The sequence below is a fragment of the Episyrphus balteatus genome, chromosome 1 (genome assembly GCF_945859705.1).
Source record: "Episyrphus balteatus chromosome 1, idEpiBalt1.1, whole genome shotgun sequence".
In the NCBI taxonomy this organism is placed as follows: Eukaryota; Metazoa; Arthropoda; class Insecta; order Diptera; family Syrphidae; genus Episyrphus; species Episyrphus balteatus.
In genome coordinates, this window is record NC_079134.1 from 77329297 (window position 1) to 77356130 (window position 26834).

Sequence of the window (26834 nt, forward strand, 5' to 3'; positions counted from 1 at the left end):
AACGATACTTTTTTCGAATGCTAAAATTATACACTAAATTTAAATTTTTAAGTTAAGTTATTTAAACCGACTATTTCGAAATAAACGATTTCAAAGTCAAAATTTTAGAAAAAAAAAGTTTAAAAAACACGTTGATTACTATTTTAAGAATGACTTTGGATTTCAATACGAAGTTTATCCATAAAGTAAACAGCTTCAATTGATTTCTTATCAAAAACTGAAAATCATTATGTTCCTATGCCTTCTTGTTTTCCTTAAAAAATTAAAAAATGCAAAAACTACTTTCTTTACCAGACTCATTCATTTATTTTGAAAACAATTGATTTAAATAACTTAACTTAAAAATTTAAATTAAGTTTATAATTTTAGCTTTTGAAAAAAGTATCGTTCATAACTGTAAGTGTTACCGTTGTTTTTTAATAAATTTTTTTTGATTTTAAGTATTTTTCTTTTTTTTAATAACCCCTTCCGCCTAAACGGGGGAAGATAGACACCCCCTCCCATAGTAAAAAATGATTGTATTTAATCCTTCTACAAAAAACCGCTATCAATTCTTGGTTGCTAAGTTATAGTACTTTCCCCTCAAATTTTTCTTTTTTACTTGAGAAAAACTGAATCTGCGAAAAAAAGATAGGTTCAAATGGCCATATTTTGGTTAATTTTCAATGAAAAAATTTGATGAGACCAGCATTTCAAAGAAAATTTAATCTTCTATGTTTTATTAGAGCAATGTTAATGTCTATCTCAGCCCAAATAAGAGACACAACCAATAAAGTAAAAAAACTAAAAAAATTGATTTTGTTTGATTTTTTTTTTGTTTGTTTTGACTGTTTTGTAAAGGAAATTTTTTTTATAAATTTTTAAAAAACATTATTATTATAGGAAATTTTATTCTCTACAAAATTTATTAAGAACAATATCTCAAAATTATGCTTTGTTTACGAGATATATTGAAAAAAACCAAAAAGGGGGCTTTTGCACCCCTATCTCCAGTTCCCACCCTCTCATTTAATAGCACTCCACGGTTTTATCTTTTTTATAACCCATTGAACGATTCCTGCAATAAAACCCGTGAACATCTTACTTCCTTTCTGAAAGACATAATTAATAGCCGTAATTTTGGCGTTGGTGAAAAAATAGAAGGTTTGGTAATTTTCAGTTTTCTCGAAAAGTAAAAGAGATTTTGACTTTTAGTTTTCGGTGTTTGACTCAAAATATATAAGAGAAATTAAAACAAAAAAAAAAATAATACTTTATTGGGTAAATTTTATGAAAAAAAAAACTGTTTGAACTTTTTTTGAATTTTTTTTCAAAATTTTGTGTTTGAAATTTTTTGTTTCAAAAACTATTCATCAAAAAACATTTATATAAAAACCAAAAAGTAGTATAACTTTTTACCTTTAAAAAAAGGTATCGTTTAGTTTTGTAAGTGTTGCCGTTCTCTTTAAATATTTTTTTTTTGATTTAAGGTCGAGTTCTTAATTTAAAATTTTTTTCACATTCAAGTGCTTGGCAGACCGTTTTTGCCACGTCTCACGAGACTTTTTTTTTTGCAGTAACATGCCTGGGGATGTCCTTAAACATATTTCATAGGGGTGAATACTAAGCAATTACCTGCAAACTTTAGGTCGCTGGCTCTTAGACTAAAAGTAAAAGCGATGAAAATAAAGCCTATTCTCAGATTCTAAAAAATGTGCGGAAGAATGAAGAGACTTCCATAAAAGAAATGCTACACCTCATTCTTCAAAGAATTGATAAACAGGATTTGAATATCAAACACTTAAGCGAAAAAGTCGCTCTTAAAAAACAATGATGGACAGAACATTTAAAATCGCTACATGGAATGCAAACGGTCTTTTACAACACTTATCCGAATTAAAAATCTTTTTAGATCTAGAACATATAGATATTTGCTTGGTGTCCGAAACTCACTTCTCCAATGGGCAAAGTCTAGATAATGTAATAGAAAACTATTCATGTTACCACGCTCCACATCCAGCTGACAACGCAAGAGGTGGATCGGCGATTCTTATAAAAGAATGCTTAAAACATTATGAAGAAGCTTACTAATGAAAATATGCAAGTAACAACTATTAGTATTGGTATGAAAAAGAAAGAGTTTAAGAAAGCAGCTATATACTGCCCACCAAGGCGCTCCCCGACAGAAGATGACTATACAGATCTATTAAATCTTCTTGGGCATAACTTTCTTGTTGGTGGAGACTTCAATGCGAAACACACCCATTGGGGTTCAAGACTTATATCAACAAAAGGCAAAAGACTTTTCCAAGCAGGCCGTAAATACAATTGCGAATTCTATTCCTCCAGGTCGCCTACTTACTGGCCTTCCGATACTAACAAAATACCAGACCTTATTGACTTTTTCGTAGCTAAAGGAATCAAACGAAATCACATTAGTGTCGAAGGTAATTATGACTTGTCATCAGATCATACTCCAGTGATTCTAACACTAAGTGAATCGGAAGTAATAGAAAAAAGTAATCCAAAGCTTGTAAATAAGAAAACAAACTGGAGTTATTTTAGAGAAAGGCTTTTAAGTTTTATAAATTTAAGATCTCTCATGGATACAATCGAGCAAATTGACCATGAAGTGGAACAATTTATTGCTGATGTGCAACAGGCCGCTGAAGAAAGTACTCCAACATTTTCTAATAGAAGACAAAATGAAATAAAATATCCTTTAGAGATGAGAGAGTTGATAATAGAGAAAAGAAGAGCTCGAAGAAAATGGCAAAATACTAGATTTCGAGATGATAAAACAACGTTTAACAGTATAAGCAACAATCTTAAAAAACGAATTTATAAATTCAAAAATGATTCACTCAGTACATTCCTAAAGAATTTAACGACTGATGCTTCAACCGATTTTTCGCTATGGAAAGCAGCCAAGCGCCTGAAAAGACCGCAGTTACTAAACTCTCCCTTGAAATCTCAAGATGGGACATGGATCGGTAACCCAAAAGAAAAAGCTAACCTTTTCGCGGAGCATCTTGCGAATGTTTTTAAGCCATACCCAACAAACGCGGCTGAAAATAGCTTACAGCTTGTTGATAAGATAGATGAAAGCGAAATACCAATTGTAAGATTAAAAGAAATAAAAAATATGTGTTTACATCAACTATCAAATAAAAAATCACCAGGTTACGATCTTATTACTGCTCAGGTTATGAAAGAAATGCCTTTGAAAGCCTTCATAAAACTCCAATATATAATAAATGCATGCCTTAAGCAACGGTATGTCCCACACCATTGGAAAATTGCTGAAGTTATTGTCATACCCAAGCAAGGTAAGCCACCTACAGAAGTAACGTCTTACAGACCAATATCGCTTATACCAATTATGGCAAAAGTTTTTGAAAAACTGCTTCTGAAGAGACTTAGCAAAATTATAGAAGAAAGAAGGTTAATCCCAAATCATCAGTTTGGCTTTAGAAATAAACATTCCACGATAGACCAAGTTCATAGAATAACGGATGTAATAGAAAAAGCATTAGAAGAAAAACAAGTCTGTTCAGCTATTTTCTTAGATGTTGCTCAAGCCTTTGACAAGGTTTGGCATGAGGGACTTGAGTACAAACAGCAAAGGGATCTTCCCAGACAGTACTATGAAATATTAAAATCGTACATCTCAGACCGATTGTTTAGAGTAAGGTACGATCAAGAATATTCGGAATTGAAGAAAATAGAAGCCGGTGTACCACAAGGAAGTGTCCTAGGTCCTACCCTGTATTTACTATACACAAGGGATATCCCAGTTGGGAATCACACCATAATGGCTACTTTTGCAGATGATACCGCAATTTTGGTACCCGACAAATGTGTCTCTAGGGGAGCAGTAAAGCTGCAATATGCCGTCGACACAGTCAGAGATTGGACCGAAAAATGGCGTATCAAACTCAATGAAACAAAATCTTCACATATAAACTTTACAAATAAAAAGATAAACAATATTCCAATATTCATTAATAATCAAGCTGTTTCTTACGCCAATACGGCCAAATACCTTGGAATGACTTTGGATGCAAAGCTAAAGTGAAAAGAGCACATCAAAAAGAAAAGAGAAGAACTAAACTTGAAATATAGAAAAATGTACTGGTTACTTGATAACAACTCTGATTTATCAACCCAAAACAAAATAATGCTGTATAATCAAGTACTAAAGCCTGTTTGGACCTATGGTATCCAATTATGGGGCTGTACAAAGAAAACAAATACCGAAATCATCCAAAAATTCCAAAACAAAGTCCTTCGTGGAATAGTTAATGCACCTTGGTACATAAGAAATAGCGATCTACATCGTGACTTACAAATAGAAACGGTTACAGAAGTTGTTAAAAAATACGCTGTATCCCATAATCAGAGACTGCAATGTCATACCAATTCTGAAATGGTGCCCGTCTTGAATACTAGAAACCATGTTCGGAGATTAAGAAGAACCAAGCCTCATGAGCTTATGGTCTGAAAAAACATGGGAAAGTATTAAAAGTTTAAACTTCCCCCAAAGTGATTTTACAAAGTTAAGAAAGAAAAATCTGATGTCGATCTCTCAAGATTGGTCCTGATAAAGAGGTGGTTTTAGTGGTTAAGAGTCCCACACTACTTGGTGTCGAGTACTGCCAAGTGTCTTTTAAAGATTTCCTCCCGTCAAAAAAAAAAAAAATTTTCTTTTATAAAATTGTCCGTTCTACAAAAAAGCTCTTAATAATTTTTTTTGATTTACTCCCGCGTTTCGAAGTTATTCAACTTTAAAATATAAAAAGTTATTTTTTCTCATATTTTTACTATTTTTGAAGAAATTAGGAAGTGTATAGTGTAGTATAGGAATTTGGATAGGAAACGGAAATGATTAGGAAAAGGAAACGGAATCTAAAGCAAAAATGAAAGGAAAAACACAAACAAGGTATCTATGCCACTGTCTAAGTGAAGGGTTGAAGTTTTGAAGTGACGCGTCATGACGGTTTGAAAACTAAATCTTAAACTAAACCCTTACAACTATCTAACCATAAATATGTTTTATATTGTTTATATTCTTATAACCAAATATAAAAATTTAAGAAAATTATATCTGAATATAACAATATAAGAAAACTATATCTCAATATAAAAAAAGATATAACCAAATTTTATATCAAACTAAACTAATCTAAACTATCCTTAAAATTGAAGTCCACAAACCTTCCAAAACACAATGCTTCACCAAGACAGCGGTTTGCCAAATCACATAAGGCATTGACAGATGTTGGTGTCAAAAGTTGGCCTTCCCACCCTTGCATCTATGATACGACCTTTTTGTTACCTCCATGGCCGGAGTCTGGAAGGTAGCCCCTAATGCAACTTCCAGTCGCAATTAAAAGTTATTCGGCATCTAAAACGTCATCCCTATTGTGGTGTCCATCTCGTTCATTTAAGGGGGGGTTTCCATAGCATTTTAATGGAAGATGGTTGACTAATTGTTGTATTACTTTTGCAGTTTATAAGATAATCTTATGAAACTTACTTTTTTGAAAAGGTAATATACGTACGAATATTTTTGCATCAATTAAATTTTAGAAACATTTCTTGTGCGATTTTTATAAGGGTCGAAAATGATTTTTTTCCTGCAAATTTAGATTGAATCAGAATTTTGGTTGGGGCACCGTTGTTTATAAACTTTTTATTTATTTTTTTTTTTGTTTTATAATGATCAAATGTGTTTTCATGCAGTACGCGAAACAGATTTTTTTTTTTTTTTTTTATTAGAAAAAAAGCTTCGTTAATTTGTTGTAATTTCATGTTATTTTACTCACTCTTCTTAGAATAACTTTACCGTTTATTAGTGTTTTTAGATGAAACAAAAAGAAAACAATAAAGGGAAATTAGGAGAATCCAAATTTAATTTGAAGTTAGTTTGAACGGTTAATTTGAAGGAAAGGTGTCAAAATGCACTTTTTTAGCATTTTAGTCGTGGAGCAAAGCGTGATTATTTTTTAAAATGTTTCTGTATTTTTTAATGAGAACTTAATAAAGTTGTTCATGCAACCCGTTTGCCAAAAAAAAATATTTTTTTTATTTACACACTAAAAATTTGATTTTAATAAACCAATATTTGCATTCTGTTTTTGAGGAAGGGGCAGTCAAAGCATCCACAATTTATTTTTATTATTTTTTTTCATTATATTTAAAATCAGTTTCAAAAAAAAAATAAATATTTTTGCTCACAGTATTTTTAATATAAATTGTTGAAAAAGTGTCTATTTTAGCTTTTTTTACTTTGAAAATTCCATTGATCACGCACACATGCAAATTTAGTTCAAAAGAATGCCACGCATAAGCTGGCGCTGATGAACTCTTTTTTTCTGTTCTTTTCTATTTATTGAAAAAAACTTGCTCTTGCGCTCTCATTTTCTCGTTATATTTTGTTTTTGTTTTTTGTGTTTACATAATACTTTTTTTTTTTTTGTTTCCTATTTCCTCACTCAGGCAGGCAGAAATCATTCATGAAATTATGAAGATGCTGCAGAGAGTAGGTAGATAGTAGATATTTTTTGCAAGATCATTATCTTTTGTTTTCAAAAAGGGTTGTTTTGTTCTTGTTGACTCTTGGGTTTTTTTCTAACAATTCATTTCGTGTTTATAATATCGCACCCGCGGTTGCGAGTTGACACTTTTGGTTTTTTTTTTTGGTGTAAGCGAAATTCTTTGCATTGTGTAATATTCACATCGCTCGTGCGGGGATATAGGTAAAGGATTAGATATTTGGTATGCATTTGTTTGTGTATAAAAATGTGTATTGACATTTGACATGTGCTTGTGCACAATGATTGATTTCTATATTTAGGTTGATTTCTGGGTTGTATTGTTTATTATACTACACTCGCGCGTGCGTGCGGGGTTATATAATATAAATATGTAGTTTTGTTTTTCATTGTCTTGTTTATATGTTGCGGATTCGGTTTTTTTTTGTAGGTTTGTAGGTATAATAGTTATATTTTCGCGGGGGAATGGGTAAAGGGTTATATACCTAAGTGTATTTGTGGTTAGAATGCACTTGATGGTATTTATAGAAATAGTTTTGAATAGGTGAAGATGCTCAGTATGTTTCCTTAGCAAAAAAAAAGTTTTTAAAATTACACCTACTGAGGAAACAAGCAAAAAAGTAGCTAATGCCTATCTGAATTTATAAATAAAATATCAGTTTGAAAAAATAGATCATTTTTTTTTCAAAGTGTTGAGCTTGAAAATTATTTTTGAAAACTTCCCTAAACTTTGATTACATAATTGAAAAATTAATTTCAAGGTTTAAAAAAAAGTAACTTATAAGTTATTAATGCTGCCTTATTTTTGTTTCCTAATAATGTAGTAAATAAAAAACAAAATCGATTCAGTTACGAACTGAGTTCATTACATTGGTGACTTTAAAAAAAATCTTTATTAAAAAGGTTTTGAAAGTAAATTGGATTGATATCGAGTCCATCCTCAAACAACATACACATAAGAACCTAAACATTCTATATATTGTAAGTAAATACATTTCCATGTCAGCCGGCACGCGCGTGTGCGAGACAAAAAATTTCTCAACGAAGAACAACTCAAAAGTGAGCAAGAACCTGAAAATCAATCCTTCTGCGCATCTACCTACTCATATTTTTATACAAACTACACAAAGGATACTGTCAAGTATATTATATCAATGCACCCATATAACACATCCTCTACCTGCTTCTCCGCTGAACAACTATAATTATTATTATAATGCAAAAAATTTCTCTGATACACAAAAAACTCAAATGCCATCCACAACAGCAACATGGAAACAAGTTTCTTTTTCATTTCAAAAATAAATAGGTATACACTCCAGAAATCTTTCATGAAAATATTGAATTTCAAACCAGTTTTCGTCCACAAACACCATATCCATATAAAGATCTATGTAGTATACCTACATCCATTTGCATGTCACCCCGCACGCGTGAGTGCGATGGCGATCTCACAAAGAGACAATGAATGAAGACCATAACTCCATAACCAACATCCTGAGAGTAAAAAACCAGAGAATTCGATGGCGAGAGAGCGAAACACATTCACTAATACACATAAATGCTTTTACATGAGATTTGACTTTGCTGAAAAAGGGAACCCAGTCTTAATACGTGCGATGCCGATGGGAGGCAGATCGGCACTCTCAAAACTGGTTTTAAAACTAGGTTCTGTATATTTTTACAAAACTGTAGGGAATTTTTCACCGACGCACTTTTAATGGACACTTTTATTTTAACAAATTTTATTATTTGTATGGCTTAATTCTACCAGAACCCAACGCGTTCCAAAAATATTTAATAAATTAATTTTGGAATAGAAGTGTTTTGAAAGTCATGCATAGCAATAGTTTTGTTTTGAAACTTAGCAAAAGAATTATGTTGCTTCATATCAGGAATAGTGTTGTTTAGATTCTCAAAGAATGTGAAGAATGTGGAATACATTCGTTTTGATTCAAACTGTAATATTTCTATAAAGTATAACTCTGGAACAAGTTGACTTTGAAAGTGCTCAACCACACTCAAAGAAAGAGGTTGAAAAATTGAGATAAACTGCGTTTCTAACTCATTTTTCACAAAAAGTGGAATAGATTGTTTTTGATTTTAGGGGATAAATCATTCTAATTATATGAATAAATTCACTTTACATACATTTATGTTGCAAATAAAGTGTATTCACATGTGAAATTAAAGGTTCTCTAAATGGTTATAATAATATCTTTTGCACAATTTTACACAGCAAAACATTATTGTTTTTATTTGTTTTTTTTATTAACAAACACTTATTTTCTCACTATTTAATTCTATAAAAGTTTTTGCAATTGTGTTAAAGAATGATTTAAAAGGGTTTTCGAATTTGAATTACACTGGCTTTAATTCTATCACACACCAGAATGGCTCGAATGACAGCGTTGGATTTATTTTTGACAGTTTTTTTTCCACGCTATCTACACTATAAAAGTGATATACACCGTATGGTTGAACTTTTGGCAGTTGTCAAAATCGACGGCAAAGCGTGATTGTGTTTCTGCTTTTAGGCTCTGTAATAACTTGTCTATTACCCCGTTTGTATGACCGATTTAGACCGTGTGTGAATTGCGTTAAATAGTTAACACTGTTTAAAATTTTTGAACTATTAAGGTTAATAAAAAAAAATTCCAGCTGTATGGATTATTGATTCTGCCATGATACTCGTTTTTAATAAAAAAAAAAAAAAAAAAAAACAAAACAAAACCATATGCAATAAAAATTTAACTCAAATTTAACCAGATCCCAGAGCCCAATAAATTTTTAACAGCTGAAAATTTTGTATTCAATTCAATAGTGTCAAAAATTTTACACGGTGTTAACTATTTAATGCAATTCACACACGGTCTTACCCTCCAAGCAAGAAAACCGAGCTCAGAAAAGACACCCCGACCTCAAAACGCGAAAAACGAGGTTGCACTCACACACGTGCAATTTTTTGTGTATGAACACAAAGTCGAACGAGAAATACTGGTGAAAATACCAATACATATGCAATCGGCTCCGCGGCGATTATAATTTCCATACTAATTTGAGCCGCTTTTGGACCAGTTTCGTAGTCGAGGCCGGACTCACGTAGGAGCCGATTCGGACCGAGATCGGACTCGTTTGCTTGAAGGGTAAAGATCGAATTGAATCTGAATTGAAATTTGGATCCGTATATGACTATACCAGAGGAATCGAATCTAAATAGAATCGAAAACACAATTTTTCTTTTAAGTATATTTGCAGTAAAATAGAAAAATCTTACCAAAAACAAAGTGCAAGTAAAACTAGATTTCATAATACATACATACTGTGAATGAAATTGACAGTTTAAAAAAGCAAAATGCAGATCTTTCCCTAAAAGTGCAACGGTTCGAGGCCAGATGCAATGTATTGGAGGAGGAAATTGAACTTCAAAACCGGGAAATTAAAGGGAAAAACCTAATTCTCACAATGCCAGTTAATATCGCTGACCCTCAAGAAAAGATCGAAGGAGTCACAAGTCCGCTGCTAGGAGAAGCGCAGCAAATGATGGATGTCGTCAAATTAAGCGAAAATAATTCAGTTATGAAGTATAAAATTGACACTGGCTCCAACAAAATTGCATCAAATATGTTGCGGAACTCTGCAAAGCTCAAAGGTACAGGTGTCTTCGTTCAACGTGATCTTTCAAAGCAACAACAACACAAACGCAGAATCCTTCTTGGCTACAGAAAAGTGATTAAAACAAAACAACCAACGGAAGCAGTTCAATTAAAAAACAATTCTTTGATAATATCCAACAAATCTTTTTATTTAAATTATAATAATGAACTTAAATACGAAAATGAAGACGGGGAGAACAAACTTCGAGAAATGTTTGGCGAACTAGATTTCCGAGCTGTCAAACGAATGGCGATGTCAAATAGACCAGCTGATACTTCCCAACCAGGGATGTCTTCTCTACCAAATTCTAGTACTAGTACTTTTTTACGAAATTGAAATTGTGAAGCCGTCAGCTCTTTAACTACTATTAATAATTGTAATATTTTGTCTTATAATGTTTCAGGTTTAACAAATAAACTATTGTTCGTAGATTTTTTTAATTATGTTCAAGATTTTGATCTATTTTTTTTGTATGAAACTCATGTAACTGAAGATAACATAAGTAAATTTTCAAATTATTTTAGAAATTTTAAATTAGTATGGAAAGCAGCAATAAAATATAATGTTAAAGGTCGTGCAAGTGGAGGTAGCCTCTTTGGTATTAAAATATCGCTTTTAAAGAACTACAGTTTTGAAGAATGCGAAGGAGTGACCGTTGTAAAACTCTTACGCGAATGTACTTAATTCCATTTTATATTAACTGCAATCATTGGAATTTGGAATGAAGATCAAGAACATCTGAACAACACCATGCTTCATCTTGCAGGAAAAAGTATCTTATTGATTGGTGATTTCAATGCGAGAATCGGCAACCTACAAATAAGCACCTCACAAACTATAAGAAATTCCATAGTAAATTCCGAAAACATATTTTCAAAGGATGTTGTTCGCAATTCACACGACACACAGTTTTTGGAGATGTTACCGTTGTATGATTGCCTAATTCTTAAAGGGTGTACGGACGTACACTGTCATCGACTATTGCGCGGTAAACAACAATTGGGTGAATTTGATAAAAAAATTTGAAGTACAGCACAAAAACTTTTTTGATCACATGCCAATTACGGTCGTCTGGTCTAATCAAAATGTTTCGCAAGAAAAAATTCTAAAACTTATCCCTAGATTGAAATGGAAGCAGGAGGATGCACAAAAGTATCAACAAAAATTAGATCAAAACCTTGCCTTGTTTAATGAATCCTATGAGCCCACAGATATACATTCAGACCAATTATTGTGTTGCATCAGAAATTCATCGCCATCGTTGAACCCTAATGTATTTCCAAGGTTTAAGCAAAAATGGTTTGACAAAGAATGCATGAAAGCCCGAAAGAAATCATTCTCTCTCCTAAATGCTCTACGGAACTCTAACTGTGTTATCCTTAAAAGTTGGTATTTTGAAGCAAATATCGAATACAAAAAGTTGTGCTTGGTAAAAAAAACCGAGTATGAGAAAAATCAGGCATGTAGACTTGGCGAAACAAAAAACTCTAAGGAATTTTGGAAAATTACGAGAGAGATAAATGACTGCTGAAGACCTATCAGTTCACTTTCAAAATCTCCTTTGTGGCAAATCTATCCTAATGGCCAGTTGTACAAATTGAGGGTTAACTCACGGATCAGCTGAACTCGAGTTAACTCTTGAACCAAGTTCAACTTTGAGTGGGTTGTACAGTTGTGGATCAAGTGAGAGTCAGCTGAACCACAGTCACTGTCAGATGTTATTATTTTATAAAGCACAAAGTTCTTAAAAATGTATCGTCCATCTATTAATTGTGATTTTGAAGAAAATACACAAAAATAAAGCATTATTTTAGTGAAAATAGTTTTTTGCCACTTCTAATGGTGGCCGGACCTTCATCAAGTTATCTGATCAGGAAGAGGAGGATTCTTGGGTGGTTGTTTTATTTGTTTCTTGTTATGTTTTTTTTTCTTTTTTGTAGAAAATTGTGTATTTATATATGAAAATTAATAAAGTATTAAAAAATACACATACAAGTGATAAAAGCTGTGTTATTATTTTATTTATTATTTAGCATCACAAACACATCCAAAACAAATAAAAAAAAAACACCCCAATTATTTGGGAAAACCATATTAATTTCCACCAGCTTTTAGCTGAACTGTCAAAAAACTCGGATTAAAGTGAGAAAGCAACACTTTTTCCCTTAAAAATCACCTGATCCATGGCTGAACCACTGCTAACCCACCAATATCGGTGGGTAACTTCTGATCGTGGTTCAGCAGTGGGTTAAGACCTGAACCTCGATTGTACAACACTGCAAATGAGTTGAACCGAGTTCAACCGTTGATCCGAGGATGAACCACGTTTGTACAACTGGCCCTAAACTATCATTATGCGGAACCTATGACAACTAATGAAATCTTAGATCAAGAAATATCGATTGCAGAAATTTATGCTGTTATCCAAAAAGCAAAGGATGGAAAAGCCCCAGGTGAAGATGGAGTCCCATATGAATTTTTTTAAAACGCTACCCCCAGTTTTTTCGCCCAGCTTAAAATATTATTCAACAAAGTTTTTCAAAATGAGGACATCCCAAGTTCATTTAAGAGATCAGTTATCTTCCCAATTCACAAAAAAGGAGCTTTGGACAAAGTCGAAAACTATCGAGGAATTTCATTTATGAATGCTCTAGCGAAATTATTTTGTGGAATCCTTGCCAATAGATTGGAATCGTGGGTTGACGCCAACAATATCCTCACTGAATTTCAAGCTGGCTTTAGGAAGAATTATTCAACTATTGATCACATTTTTTCACTCACTTCAATTGTCAAAGCTTGTCAAGCTAGGAACAAGAAGGTTTATGCATTCTTCGTAGACTTCAAATCAGCCTTTAACTTGGTGAAAAGGAATGCTCTCTTTTATAAGCTCTCCCATTTGGGCATATCTAGTAAATACATTCACGTCTTAAAAGAAATGTATCTCGATTCGCAAGCAGCTGTCTGGGATGGATCTCATTACTCAAAATGGTTCGCAACAGATAATGGTGTTAAGCAAGGGTGTCTACTCAGTGCACTCTTGTTCTCACTATTCATCAATGACATAGTAGCTTACCTTCCTGGAGGAATTAGGATTGCTGGTATATCAATAAATGTGCTGCTATATGCCGATGATTTGGTGTTACTAGCGGAATCGCCCGATGTTCTCCAACTAATGATTAACCGTCTTTCGGATTATTGCTGTAAATGGGAACTTCTTATTAACACCAACAAATCCAGTCATGTTATTCTCAAGATCTGCCAGGAGTCAAAACCGATATAATTGGTTCTTTAATGGTACAAATCTAGAAGTGGTTACGGAATACAATTACTTAGGAGTGAAACTTAACCCTAAACTTGACTTTAATGAACACTTAGTTCCAAAAACAAATTCTTGTCAAAGTATGTTGAACCTATCGTGGAGTAATGTGTTCTCTAACAAACGGATACCAATTTCGGCAAAATACAAGATCTTTGACACTGTTGTCAAGACTACACTTTGCTATGCTGCTCAAGTATGGGGTATAGACGAGTATGAACCGATTGAAAAATTCCACAGGAATTTCTTAAAAAAAAACTTTTTAATTTCCCTTTACAAACCCCAAGCTATGCACTTTACCTCGAAACGGGACTTCCCAAACTTTTCACTGGTACCATGAAGTCTCAGGCGAATTTTATTTTGAAAAGTTTTCGTCACCCAGATCAACGGCTGTCTAAAAAATTGCTCCTCTGCGAAGTAAGAAATGAGGATTGGTGGATGGCGAAATGGAAAAATATGGCAAGCAGTTTCGATGAGGCGGTTTCGATGGATACGAGTAATTTAACAAATTTAAGGGAGCAGTTGTATCGTATTATTGGGAAACATGAAAACTCTGTGCGTGATGCCTTTAAAACCAGCGCCCGTAATTCTTTAAGTAGAATAGTGTACTCCCAACTCAATATATGTTTAAAAGAATCAAATTACTTCCAAGACTCCTTAAGTTATAATGAAATTTCATTAATATTTAAAGTAAGATGCGAAATTTTAGGACTTAACGGAACACCTTACAATGGAAGTTTTAATCAATTCTGCACCCTATGTAACCTTAAGTCCAAAGAAGACTCTTTTCATTTCATGAGCATATGTCCCATTTTTGCAACGCAGCGATGTTCATACTTTGGAAAAAGAACCCTATCAATGGAGGAAACAATAAAGCTGCTGAACGGACCTGATTGGAAACCTCTCGCCTTATTCTTGAAAGATATTTACAAGTATAGAATGTTAATTATCACAGAATTTGAATAGTTACATTTATTAATTATTTTATAAAGAAAAGATACATTTATATATAAATTTGCTAACCGAGCTGACGGCAATGCCATAGCTTTAAATTCTTTAAATTGTTAACATGTATCTAAGGAACAAATCAATAAAATGAATTAATTACTTACTTAATTACTTACTTACTGTGAATTTGCAAATAAGAAGACAACAAAGATAGCTGACAATCACGCACAATTTCCACCATAAATTATATCTCGAGTATTGTGCTTTTAAGCCAAACGTTAGTGTCGAAGAAAAAAAAAACAGACAAAAAAACTTTTGACATTTAAATTTTGAGGAAAAGTGGCGTGTTTTATGCATGTATGCTTTTGTTTTCCTCAAAATTGATTTGATTTGATTGGTTGGTTTTTTCTTGTTCTTCTTTAAGAAACAGTTATGACAGAAAGAAAAAGACAAAGACAGATTGCTTAAAAGCCCAATTCACTTTGTTAGGTATATATGCATATTTTCGATTCGATTCAGCTACCCGAGTTGGATCGGATCGACAAATCCGGATTCAATTTCATACAGGTATATATTACCCCGTTTGTATGACCGATTTAAAGATCGAATTGAAACTGAATCGAAATTTCGATCCAGGTATATGGAAGTACCAGATCGAGGAATCGAATTGAAATAGAATCGAAAACACAATTTTTCTTTTAAATATATTTACAGTAAAATAGAAAAATCTAACCAAAAACAACGTGCAAGTAAAACTAGATATCATAATACATACATACAGTGAATTTTCAAATAAGAAGATAATCACACACAATTTCCACCATAAATTATATCTCGAGTATTCAATTCGTTAGGTATATATATCATATTTTCGATTCGATTCAGCTCTCCGAGTCGGATCGGATCGACAAATCCGGATTCAATTCGATTCAGGTATATATAGACCTAAATCCTGATTCAATTCAGGTTCAAATCGCATATTATAGCGAACAGTGGCGATAGATTTTCATGAGTAGATATGTGTTGTATGACTTCATTTCGGCCGTATATTTGATTTCGGATTTTTAATTAGATAAATAAATATAAATATGTTTTTAATCTTGTGAATTGTTGACAAAGTTAAGAACTAACATTTTAAAATCTCGTATTATCAAATTGAATTACAAATGTTTAAAGAGAATATTAATGAATCAATTTAGGAAGTCGTGTGAAATCGTATTTTATTTTAAATACATTGGTTAACTCAATATTGTTGCTGTTGAAGCGAAGAAAATTGTTTAAGACAAGGTACGAAGATGCGGAGTAGTTTGTGTATAAATAAATTTTTTTTTTTTTAGTTTAATAAGAATTGTTTAATTATATCCTCGTAATATGAAAGAACAAAATGGCGGATTAACTACGTTTTTCAAGGAATGTTTTTGTATTAAATTGGATGGTTTTTTTTACCAAATTTTTCAGTAGAAACTTGTTTGGTTCAATATTTCTCTTAATTTAGGTTTTACAATTTTTTAAGTTTTTAATTGGCACGTAGACGAGCATCTTAAAAACAAATGTGTATATTTATTTTATGATGGCATTTTGCATTGATACCAATACGAAACTTCTATCGAATTCCTTTCACAGAGAAAATATTAAAATTTCATGTCGAATTCGAATTTTTAGAATCGCCTAAAAAAAAATTGAATTTTTGGTGTTAAAAAGGAATTTGAAAACAGACCGAATTTTTTTGAGATTGTGTGTGTGTCATTTGACTACGATTATTACTCGAATGTCAAGCTGAAATCAAAACAATTTCTGCAAAATAAAACCAGAGATTTCTTTGATCATTAATTTTTTTATTATCTTCTTTTCGGAGAGGCGACCGTCGAGTTACTTAGGTTAGAGTTTAAAATTGGTGTCAAATGAAAGAAGATAAGTTGAAACTGAAAATAATAAAATTGGGCTGCAACCTTTTTAAAGAAAAAATTGTCACAACTAATACATTCATATCTTTGTTGTTTGGCCATATAAAAAAAATTTTAAAGTGCCAGACGAAAGTCTAGTACAAAAAATAAAATAATATGTTGTAAGTAAGTAATTAATTCATTTTATTGATTTGTTCCTAGATACATGTTAACAATTTAAAGAATTTAAAGCTATGGCATTGCCGTCAGCTCGGTTAGCAAATTTATAAATGTATCTTTTCTTTATAAAATAATTATAATAAATGTAACTATTCAAATTCTGTGATAATTAACATTCTATACTTGTAAATATCTTTCAAGAATAAGGCGAGAGGATTCCAATCAGGTCCGTTCAACAGCTTTATTGTTTCCTCCATTGATAGGGTTCTTTTTCCAAAGTATGAACATCGCTGCGTTGCAAAAATGGGACATATGCTCATGAAATGAAAAGAGTCTTCTTTGGACTTAAGGTTACATAGGGTGCAGAATTGATTAAAACTTCCATTGTAAGGTGTTCCGTTAAGTCCTAAAATTTCGCATCTTACTTTAAATATTAATGAAATTTCATTATAACTTAAGGAGTCTAGGAAGTAATTTGATTCTTTTAAACATATATTGAGTTGGGAGTACAATATTCTACTTAAAGAATTACGGGCGCTGGTTTTAAAGGCATCACGCACAGAGTTTTCATGTTTCCCAATAATACGATACAACTGCTCCCTTAAATTTGTTAAATTACTCGTATCCATCGAAACCGCCTCATCGAAACTGCTTGCCATATTTTTCCATTTCGCCATCCACCAATCCTCATTTCTTACTTCGTAGAGGAGCAATTTTTTAGACAGCCGTTGATCTGGGTGACGAAAACTTTTCAAAATAAAATTCGCCTGAGACTTCATGGTACCAGTGAAAAGTTTGGGAAGTCCCGTTTCGAGGTAAAGTGCATAGCTTGGGGTTTGTAAACGGAAATTAAAAAGTTTTTTTTTAAGAAATTCCTGTGGAATTTTTCAATCGGTTCATACTCGTCTATACCCCATACTTGAGCAGCATAGCAAAGTGTAGTCTTGACAACAGTGTCAAAGATCTTGTATTTTGCCGAAATTGGTATCCGTTTGTTAGAGAACACATTACTCCACGATAGGTTCAACATACTTTGACAAGAATTTGTTTTTGGAACTAAGTGTTCATTAAAGTCAAGTTTAGGGTTAAGTTTCACTCCTAAGTAATTGTATTCCGTAACCACTTCTAGATTTGTACCATTAAAGAACCAATTATATCGGTTTTGACTCCTGGCAGATCTTGAGAATAACATGACTGGATTTGTTGGTGTTAATAAGAAGTTCCCATTTACAGCAATAATCCGAAAGACGGTTAATCATTAGTTGGAGAACATCGGGCGATTCCGCTAGTAACACCAAATCATCGGCATATAGCAGCACATTTATTGATATACCAGCAATCCTAATTCCTCCAGGAAGGTAAGCTACTATGTCATTGATGAATAGTGAGAACAAGAGTGCACTGAGTAGACACCCTTGCTTAACACCATTATCTGTTGCGAACCATTTTGAGTAATGAGATCCATCCCAGACAGCTGCTTGCGAATCGAGATACATTTCTTTTAAGACGTGAATGTATTTACTAGATATGCCCAAATGGGAGAGCTTATAAAAGAGAGCATTCCTATTCACCAAGTCAAAGGCTGATTTGAAGTCTACGAAGAATGCATAAACCTTCTTGTTCCTAGCTTGACAAGCTTTGACAATTGAAGTGAGTGAAAAAATGTGATCAATAGTTGAATAATTCTTCCTAAAGCCAGCTTGAAATTCAGTGAGGATATTGTTGGCGTCAACCCACGATTCCAATCTATTGGCAAGGATTCCACAAAATAATTTCGCTAGAGCATTCATAAATGAAATTCCTCGATAGTTTTCGACTTTGTCCAAAGCTCCTTTTTTGTGAATTGGGAAGATAACTGATCTCTTAAATGAACTTGGGATGTCCTCATTTTGAAAAACTTGAATAATATTTTAAGCTGGGCGAAAAAACTGGGGGTAGCGTTTTTAAAAAATTCATATGGGACTCCATCTTCACCTGGGGCTTTTCCATCCTTTGCTTTTTGGATAACAGCATAAATTTCTGCAATCGATATTTCTTGATCTAAGATTTCATTAGTTGTCATAGGTTCCGCATAATGATAGTTTAGGATAGATTTGCCACAAAGGAGATTTTGAAAGTGAACTGATAGGTCTTCAGCAGTCATTTATCTCTCTCGTAATTTTCCAAAATTCCTTAGAGTTTTTTGTTTCGCCAAGTCTACATGCCTGATTTTTCTCATACTCGGTTTTTTTCACCAAGCACAACTTTTTGTATTCCATATTTGCTTCAAAATACCAACTTTCAAGGATATCACAGTTAGAGTTCCGTAGAAAATTTAGGAGAGAGAATGATTTCTTTCGGGCTTTCATGCATTCTTTGTCAAACCATTTTTGCTTAAACCTTGGAAATACATTAGGGTTCAACGATGGCGATGAATTTCTGATGCAACACAATAATTGGTCTGAATGTATATCTATGGACTCATAGGATTCATTAAACAAGGCAAGGTTTTGATCTAATTTTTGTTGATACTTTTGTGCATCCTCCTGCTTCCATTTCAATCTAGGGATAAGTTTTAGAATTTTTTCTTGTGAAACATTTTGATTAGACCAATATGTTGTATAAAGAAAGTAAGCCTACATATGTGGCAACGCTATTCAAATGAAAACAACACTGACAAAAATCTTCTTTGAACAAAAGAGTATAACTTTTTAAGCACTAGAAAGCTAAACTATACACCATATTTTAGACAATACCCTCTTCTATATAAAAAATGTCGGGTGCCACCTCGCAAATGCATATAAGTAGTCGGCAACCCTACTCAAATGCTAAAAAAACTCTAAAATCACTTGTTTTTAGGACAGAGTGTATAATATTTGATAGAGTTATAGGCCATCACATACATCAGATCTGTTCGTTGTTTTCCCGTTGAGTCATGTCAATCAACTGTCAAGAAAATCAGAGTTTCTCGGGTTTTATTTTGAAGGCCCAACTATAATAGAGGGACGGGAACGGAAGTTAATGTCAAAACCGAACGAACCGTTTCTTTTCGATTGTCAAATGCATCCGTTTACCCATAATTGTTTTAACAGAACGGAAGCATTATTATGTCAAGTTGTTTTTGGTTTCGAGAATTCATGTTTCATTTTCTTTCTGACTTACAAAATTTATGTAGAAATAAATAGAAAAAACATATTTTTAATTGATTAAGATTTATTTTGTATAGTAACACTGTGCTTGAAAATGGAACTTTTTTTCCGACAGACGGCGCACATATGTATCTCCTAAAGATAATTCGGCCATGCTGAACACGATGGCGTTCTTAGTTGTTTTTCTAGATTAGGTCAAATAAGACAGACTTTCGATTTTAAAAATTTGTCCATCAAGTCAGAAATAAACGGTACAAAACAGGAGGCAAGAGTACGATAACTTATGCGGTGAAAAATAATAACGGAATTTTGTAGAACAGTCAAATACAAGCATTTTTCACTATGGGAGGGGGGTCTATCTCCCCCCATTCAGGTGGGAGGGGCAATTTTCTAAAATATGACGAAAAATAAAAAAAAAATATTAAAAAACAACAGCAACACTTACAGTTATAAATGATACCTTTTCAAAAGCCAGAATTGCACACTTAATTCTAATTTTTAAATCAAGTTATTTCAATCAATGGTTTTTGAAATTTGTGAAAACAAAGTTTGGAAAAACACATTTAATACAATTTTTATCATGACTGTGACATTAAATATGAAATTAATAGATGAAATAAGCTGCCTTAATTAATTTCTAATCAAATACTGAAAACCATATGCTTCTATGCCTTCTAGTTTTTGATAAAATTAAATATAAGACAATTACCTTTTCATCAGATTTTCATTTCTTGGCTATTTTTGCCAATATCAATAATAACAGCTTTTTTACTTTAAAGTATCACGCCTGGCCCGCTTTGAAGGCTCTCAAGATTTTAACTCCAACAACTTTTCGCTAAGGCCATTAAATTGGTTCTAAGAATCTCGCGATATTTTTATAAAGAATACTTAAAAATAAATAAAAATGGTAGAAGTATGAAATTCAAGGCGTATCAAAGTGAGATGCCTAAGGGGGGCATGCTGCCCCCCTGCAACCCCCCTGCTTGGGCACACTATAAGATTTGGGGTGATGTCAAGGTTGGGTATGTACAAAATTTCTTTTCAATTCGAAAAAAACTTTTAAATTCTGAGAAAATTTGCCTACACCCAAACTCGCACCCACCTCAAACCCTTAAATAGTGAGCCCAAGCAGGGGGGTTGCAAGGGGGCATACTGCTTGTAAGCATTATGTTTATGAAAACACGAAAAAAAACTAAAAAAATACACATTTGATGAGAAGGAAGTTTTTTAATTTTCAGTTTTCTCAAAAACTAGAAGGCATAGAAGCATATGATTTTCAGAATTTGGTAAGAAATTAATTGAGGCAGATTATTTCATCGATTAATTTCATATTTAAATTCATAGTCTTGGTAAAAATAGTATTAAATGTGTTTTTTCAAACTTTTTTTTCACAAATTTTGATTTTGAAATCGATTATTTCGAAAACCATTGATTGAAATAACTTGATTTATAAATTAGAATTGGCTTTTGAAAAAGGTATCATTTATAACTGTAAGTGTTGCCGTTGTTTTTTAATATTTTTTTTTTATTTTTCGTCATATTTTAGAAAATTGCCCCTCCCGCCTAAACGAGGGGGGGATAGACCCCCCCCCCTCCCATAGTGAAAAAGGCTGGTATTTGACTGTTCTAAAAAAATCCGTTATTATTTTTTACTGCCTTAGTTATCGTACTCTTGCCTCTTGTTTTTTATCGTTTATTTCTGACTTGATGGAAAAATTTTTAAAATCGAAAATCTTTCTTATTTGACCTAATCTAGAAAAACTAAGAACGCCATCGTGTTCAGCATGGCCGAATTATCTTTAGCAGATATGTGCGCCATCTGTCAGTTTTTTGAACTAGCACAGTGTAATTTATTTTGGTGTACCAGAGAATTGAGCAATGATAAACAAAATCGTTATCCTATTTAGAGGCTTCGTTTCCAGCAATTTCACATTCTTGGCGGTGTTAGGCAGAAATTTACCTCACTAATCTTCAAGCGGACGTAAATTGAGAAAGGAAAGTGAGTTTACGTCCGAAAACAAAACTGAACGAAACCGAGCAATCCGCTATTATGGCTGTAACATGTGATTTGCATGTATTTGGGAATTTTCGTACGTCAAGGTACGCACTCTTCCGACTATTATAGTTGGGCCTTTACATCGAACACCTCAGAGCTTTAGTTTCTTCAGCTGTTTCTGTTTTGACATTTTTTTCTTTATTTAGTTTCTTATTTCATGAATTTCGTGAAAAATCTCATATTTACCACACAAATTTTGTATCCACAAACGAAAAATCACTTTTCGCACTCCAAACATTTTTTTTTTAATGACAACAGCTGATTATTTTGATAACTCTGAATTCCGCGCTCTGACAAAATACCCAGAGTTGTTAAGGGTGCGTTCAGAGCGAAAATCGAACACAGAAGAAATAACTCTGGTTGAAAAAGGAGCTACAAAAAACGCTTGACGACGAATTCGGAGCGACCCAGAGTGCCCTAGAGCTCACAACGAACAAACCTATCATGTTTTAGCTAAGACTATCTTCTATCTTAAAAATGTCGAGGACCACCTCGCAAATGCAGATAAGTAGTCGGCAACCCTACACAAATTCTAAAAAATACTAAAAGCACTTGTTTTTAGGCCAAAGTGTATAATATTTGGTATAGTTAAAGGCCATAACATACATAATGTTTTAGTTAAGACTCTCTTGTATTTAAAAAATGTCGGGTGCCACCTCGCAAATGCAGATAAGTACTCGGCAACACTACTCAAATGCTAAAAAACACTACAATTACTTGTTTTTAGGACAGAGTTTATAATATTTGATAGAGTTAAAGGCCATAACATACATCATGTTTTAGCCAAGACTCTCTTCTATCTAAAAAAATGTCGGGTGCCACCTCGCAAATGCAGATAAATAATCGGCAGCGCTGCTCAAATGCTAAGAAAACACTAAAATCACTTGTTTTAAGGCCAAAGTGTATAATATTTTAATAGAGTTAAAGGCCATAACATACATCATGTTTTAGCCAAGACTCTCTTCTATCTAAAAAATGTCGGGTGCCACCTCAAAAATGGAGATAAGTAGTCGGCAACCCTACACAAATGCTAAAAAACACTAAAATCACTTGTTTTTAGGCCAAAGTGTATAATTTTTGATAGAGTTATAAGAAAATGGTGGAAAGTGCCTGACGTTAAATAATACGTGTTGCAACATTATTCAAATATTTTCCTTAATTTCACTAACCAAATTTTTCTGAAAAGTAACTTGTAAATACACTTAGTTTGTGCGCTTTCAATTAAGTATAAAGTTTTTGTCAAGATACGCTATTTAAATTGAAAATCTTATTTAATCAATTCGGTGCAAAAACTCTTCACACAATACCTAAAAGCAAAATGTCAGGTGTCAATAAAGCTTCGCCACAAGATCGTGCCCTGAGATCAACAACTGTACAACAAAAATTGGCTTCTCCAGTGCAAACTACCACCGTAAATAAGTTGATTAAATCTCTTGAAACTAGACTTAATAAACAAATAAGTTATTCCACCTCAGAACTTAAATCACTTATAAAAAATGTAACCAATAATTGTACTTGAACTCAATGGCCGTATAGAAGAAGTCACTAAAAACTTATCCGCGCTGGCAGCCAGAGTTGACTCACTTGAAATTCAACTCGAAAATCAAAAATCTACAAAAATAATTGAAACTAATCAAAAGAACGTGGAAGTAGCCGAATTGCAGGTAGCTCTTGATCGAATGCACCGTGAACACATTGCTGCTGATGCTCTATTATATGGAGTACCACACTTTGCAAATGAAAATGTTAATGACATTTTTAACAGACTGTGAACTTCTATAAATTGTCCTGACCAAATTACTCCTAAACAGATTTTCCGGATAAAGCCAAAAAACAACACAAACGACACAGCAATAATAATTAAATTTAAAACAATTGGAGATAAAATTTCTTTATTTAAATCTATAAATGAATTATACAAAACATCAAAACAAACAATTTGTCTCCGTCACGTGGGAATGGATTCTGACAGCCGAATATACTTAAGACTGGGTTCCCTTTTTCTGCGAAGTCAGATCTCATGTAAAAGCATTTGTATGTATTAGTGAATATTTTTTGATCCCTCGCCATCGAATTCTCTGGTTTTTTCCTTTCAGGATGTTGGTTTTAAATTTTTCATTCATTGTCTCTTTATGAGATCGCCATCGCACTCACGCGTGCGGGGTGACATGCAAATGGATGTAGGTATACATGGATCTTTATATGGATATGGTGTTTGTGGACGAAAACTGGTTTGAAATTCTATATTTTCATGAAAGATTTCTAAAGTGTAAACCTATTTATTTTTGAAATGAAAAAGAAACTTGTTTTCATGTTGCTGTTGTGGATGGCAATTGAGTTTTCTGTGTATCAGAGAAATTTTTTGCATTATAATAATAATTATAATTATAATAATTATAGTTGTTCAGCGGAGAAGCAGGTAGAGGATATGTTATGTGGGTTAGGGTGGAGTGAAACTGCACTTTTTTTTTCAAAATTTATGTAAATAAGTACTATTTAAGTTTTTAAAGTTCGATGCTATTATTTGTTTTTAAAGAAAACCAGAAAACAGCATCCAAAAACATCTTGTCATTTTCGAGAAATTAACAAAAAACCAAAACTATTTTTGTCTAAGAAATTTCTTTATTTTTTGTTTTTACGTGCCTGGATCATGGGGGTTGGGAGTGCTCGCTGCCCATGGATTCTTGCAGTAAGGGCCTTACGTCAATAAAATCGCAATTTTTTAATGAAAATTGAACAACAAACAATAATGTACATGTTTTTCGAATCAAAAAAACTGAGTAAAACAGTAAAAATTCAAAAAACTCCATAAATTAACCTCTATGGTGTTTTCATTTTTTTCAAGTGACTTGTGAACCCTCTAAAACTTCTTTGATCGATCTGAAACTTTTTTAACGTTATTTAAGTTCCAAATGGCACCCATCCTGGCTATGTAGAACAAAAAGTAAGACAACTTTTTTTTTCACTCCACTCTAATGTGGGTGCTTTGATATAATATCCTTGACAGTATCCTTTGTGTAGTGTGTATAAAAATATGAGTAGATACGCAGAAGGATTGATTTTCAGGTTCTTGCTCACTTTTGAGTTGTTCTTCGTTGAGAAATTTTTTGTCTAGCACTCGCGCGTGCCGGCTGACATGAAAATGTATTTACACACAATATATAGAATGTTTAAGTTCTTATGTGTATGTTGTTTGAGGATGGACTCGAGATAAATCTTGTATGACAATATGATCATGGAGAATGCCGCAAAAAGTTTCTCCTGAACTTATTTTTTGAAACTTAGGCCGCATTCGGATTAGACTAAATATTTAGCCGAGAATAAATTTTGATAGCTTCTTCTTCATTCAAAAACAAAGAAGATACTGAATTGAAAATCCATTCCAAAACTATTTCTATAAAAATTCTCTGTGGTAACCTACAAAAAAAAAAAAAAAACCGAATCCACAACATATAACAAAAGGACATATTTATATTATATATAACCCCGTACGGGTGACGTGAAATAACGCCAAATGAAATAAAGCCAAATTCCAAAAATTTGGCAATATTTCGTTTTTGAAAACGAAATAAGACCAAATTCTTAATTTGGGTTTATTTCGTTTTAGAAAACGAAATAATACCAATTTGGCCTTATTTCAATTTAAATTTTTACGAATTAAAACAAAAAAAAAAAAAAAAAAAAAACAAATAATAAAATCTCTGGATAAAACCTGATATTTATTAAGAAGACAATCGAGAAATTAAAAAAAATTCCTTTTGTTCACCAACTCCCATTTTGTGGACATATATCGTTGTCGATGTTATATATGTATATAGTTAAAGTTAATGTTTTGTTCATTACATTATTATTATTTGTTCCCATTTATTCCAATAATTTAAATTCTGATTTAAAGAATGTTGATTTTTTTTAAATTTTAGTTCCAAGGTAGTTCAGAGTCTAAATTCTGTTATTAAAGGATATTTGTAAACTAAAACGAAATCCAAGTTGTCGATTTTAGATGTTGGGAACTGGGGATTGAACCCAACCCTCTGGCGTCAAAGTCCCAAGCCTTTCCATTGCCCCATGAGGTGGTACAATAAATAGATATATGTAAACTAAAACGAAATCCAAGTTGACGATCAGATATGGAGACTGAAAAAAAATTTTAAGGCATTACGAAGGGGTCAATTTGGGGAATCGAAAAATTCGCGCGAATTTTTCGATTCCCCAAATTGACCCCTTCGTAATGCCTTAAAATTTTTTTTCAGTCTCCATATCTGATCGTCAACTTGGATTTCGTTTTAGTTTACATATATCTATTTATTGTAGGTACTACCTCATGGGGCAATGGTTAGTGCTTGGGACTTTTACGCCAGAATTCTGGGTTTGATTCCCAGTTCCCACCATCTGTACTGTCTTTTACGGGGAATTGACAAAGCCTATAAAATTTCATTGTCATGAAAAATTGCATCTCTGTTTAGTTGTATGGACTAGGCGGTAAATTGTAATTCCTTTTCATTCTTACAAATTAATTACACAAGGCCTTGCTCTTTCATGGGATTTGGCATGTATGAAATTTCGTGAAAAAAAAATTTTTTTTTTATCCTTTTATTACCTTCTTCGTACAACTTATCCTTTTATTAAATTGAAATCTTAGTTTATAATTTATCCTTCCAGTACGATTTTTAACTCTGAACTATACCATACAACTCAAATGGAACTATTCGGGGTTATTTCCATTATTTTTTTGGTCTTATTTCTTTTTTAAATCGAAATAAAGCCAAATTGGTCTTCTTTCGTTTTGAAAACCGAAATAAGGCCAAATTTGAAATTTGGTGTTATTTCATTTGGCACTATTTCACGTCACCCCCCGTACGCACGCGCGAGTGTAGTATAATTAACAATACAACCCAGAAATCAACCTAAATATGGAAATCAATCACTGTGTACATGTCAAATGTCAATACACTTTTAAACACAAACAAGTGCATACTTACAAATGTACCCACATATCTAATCCTTTACCTATATCCCCGCACGAGCGATGTGAATATTACACAATGCAAAGAATTTCGCTGACACAAAAAAACCCAAAAATGTCATCTCTCACGCGCGAGTGCGATATTAGGTGTGTTTTTTATTACCACC

General features: G+C 32.8%; 1 protein-coding gene across 3 annotated transcripts in view; it reads left to right on the forward strand.

Moving 5' to 3' along the window:
- The first annotated feature begins 15453 nt into the window (after positions 1-15453).
- LOC129905215 (uncharacterized) overlaps positions 15454-26834 on the forward strand; it is a 174278-nt gene continuing 162897 nt past the window's right edge. For all 3 annotated transcript variants that reach the window (XM_055980636.1, XM_055980638.1, XM_055980637.1), the window contains exon 1: positions 15454-15744. The gene's annotated coding sequence lies outside the window, so the exon portion shown is untranslated. The remainder of the gene's footprint in view (positions 15745-26834) is intronic.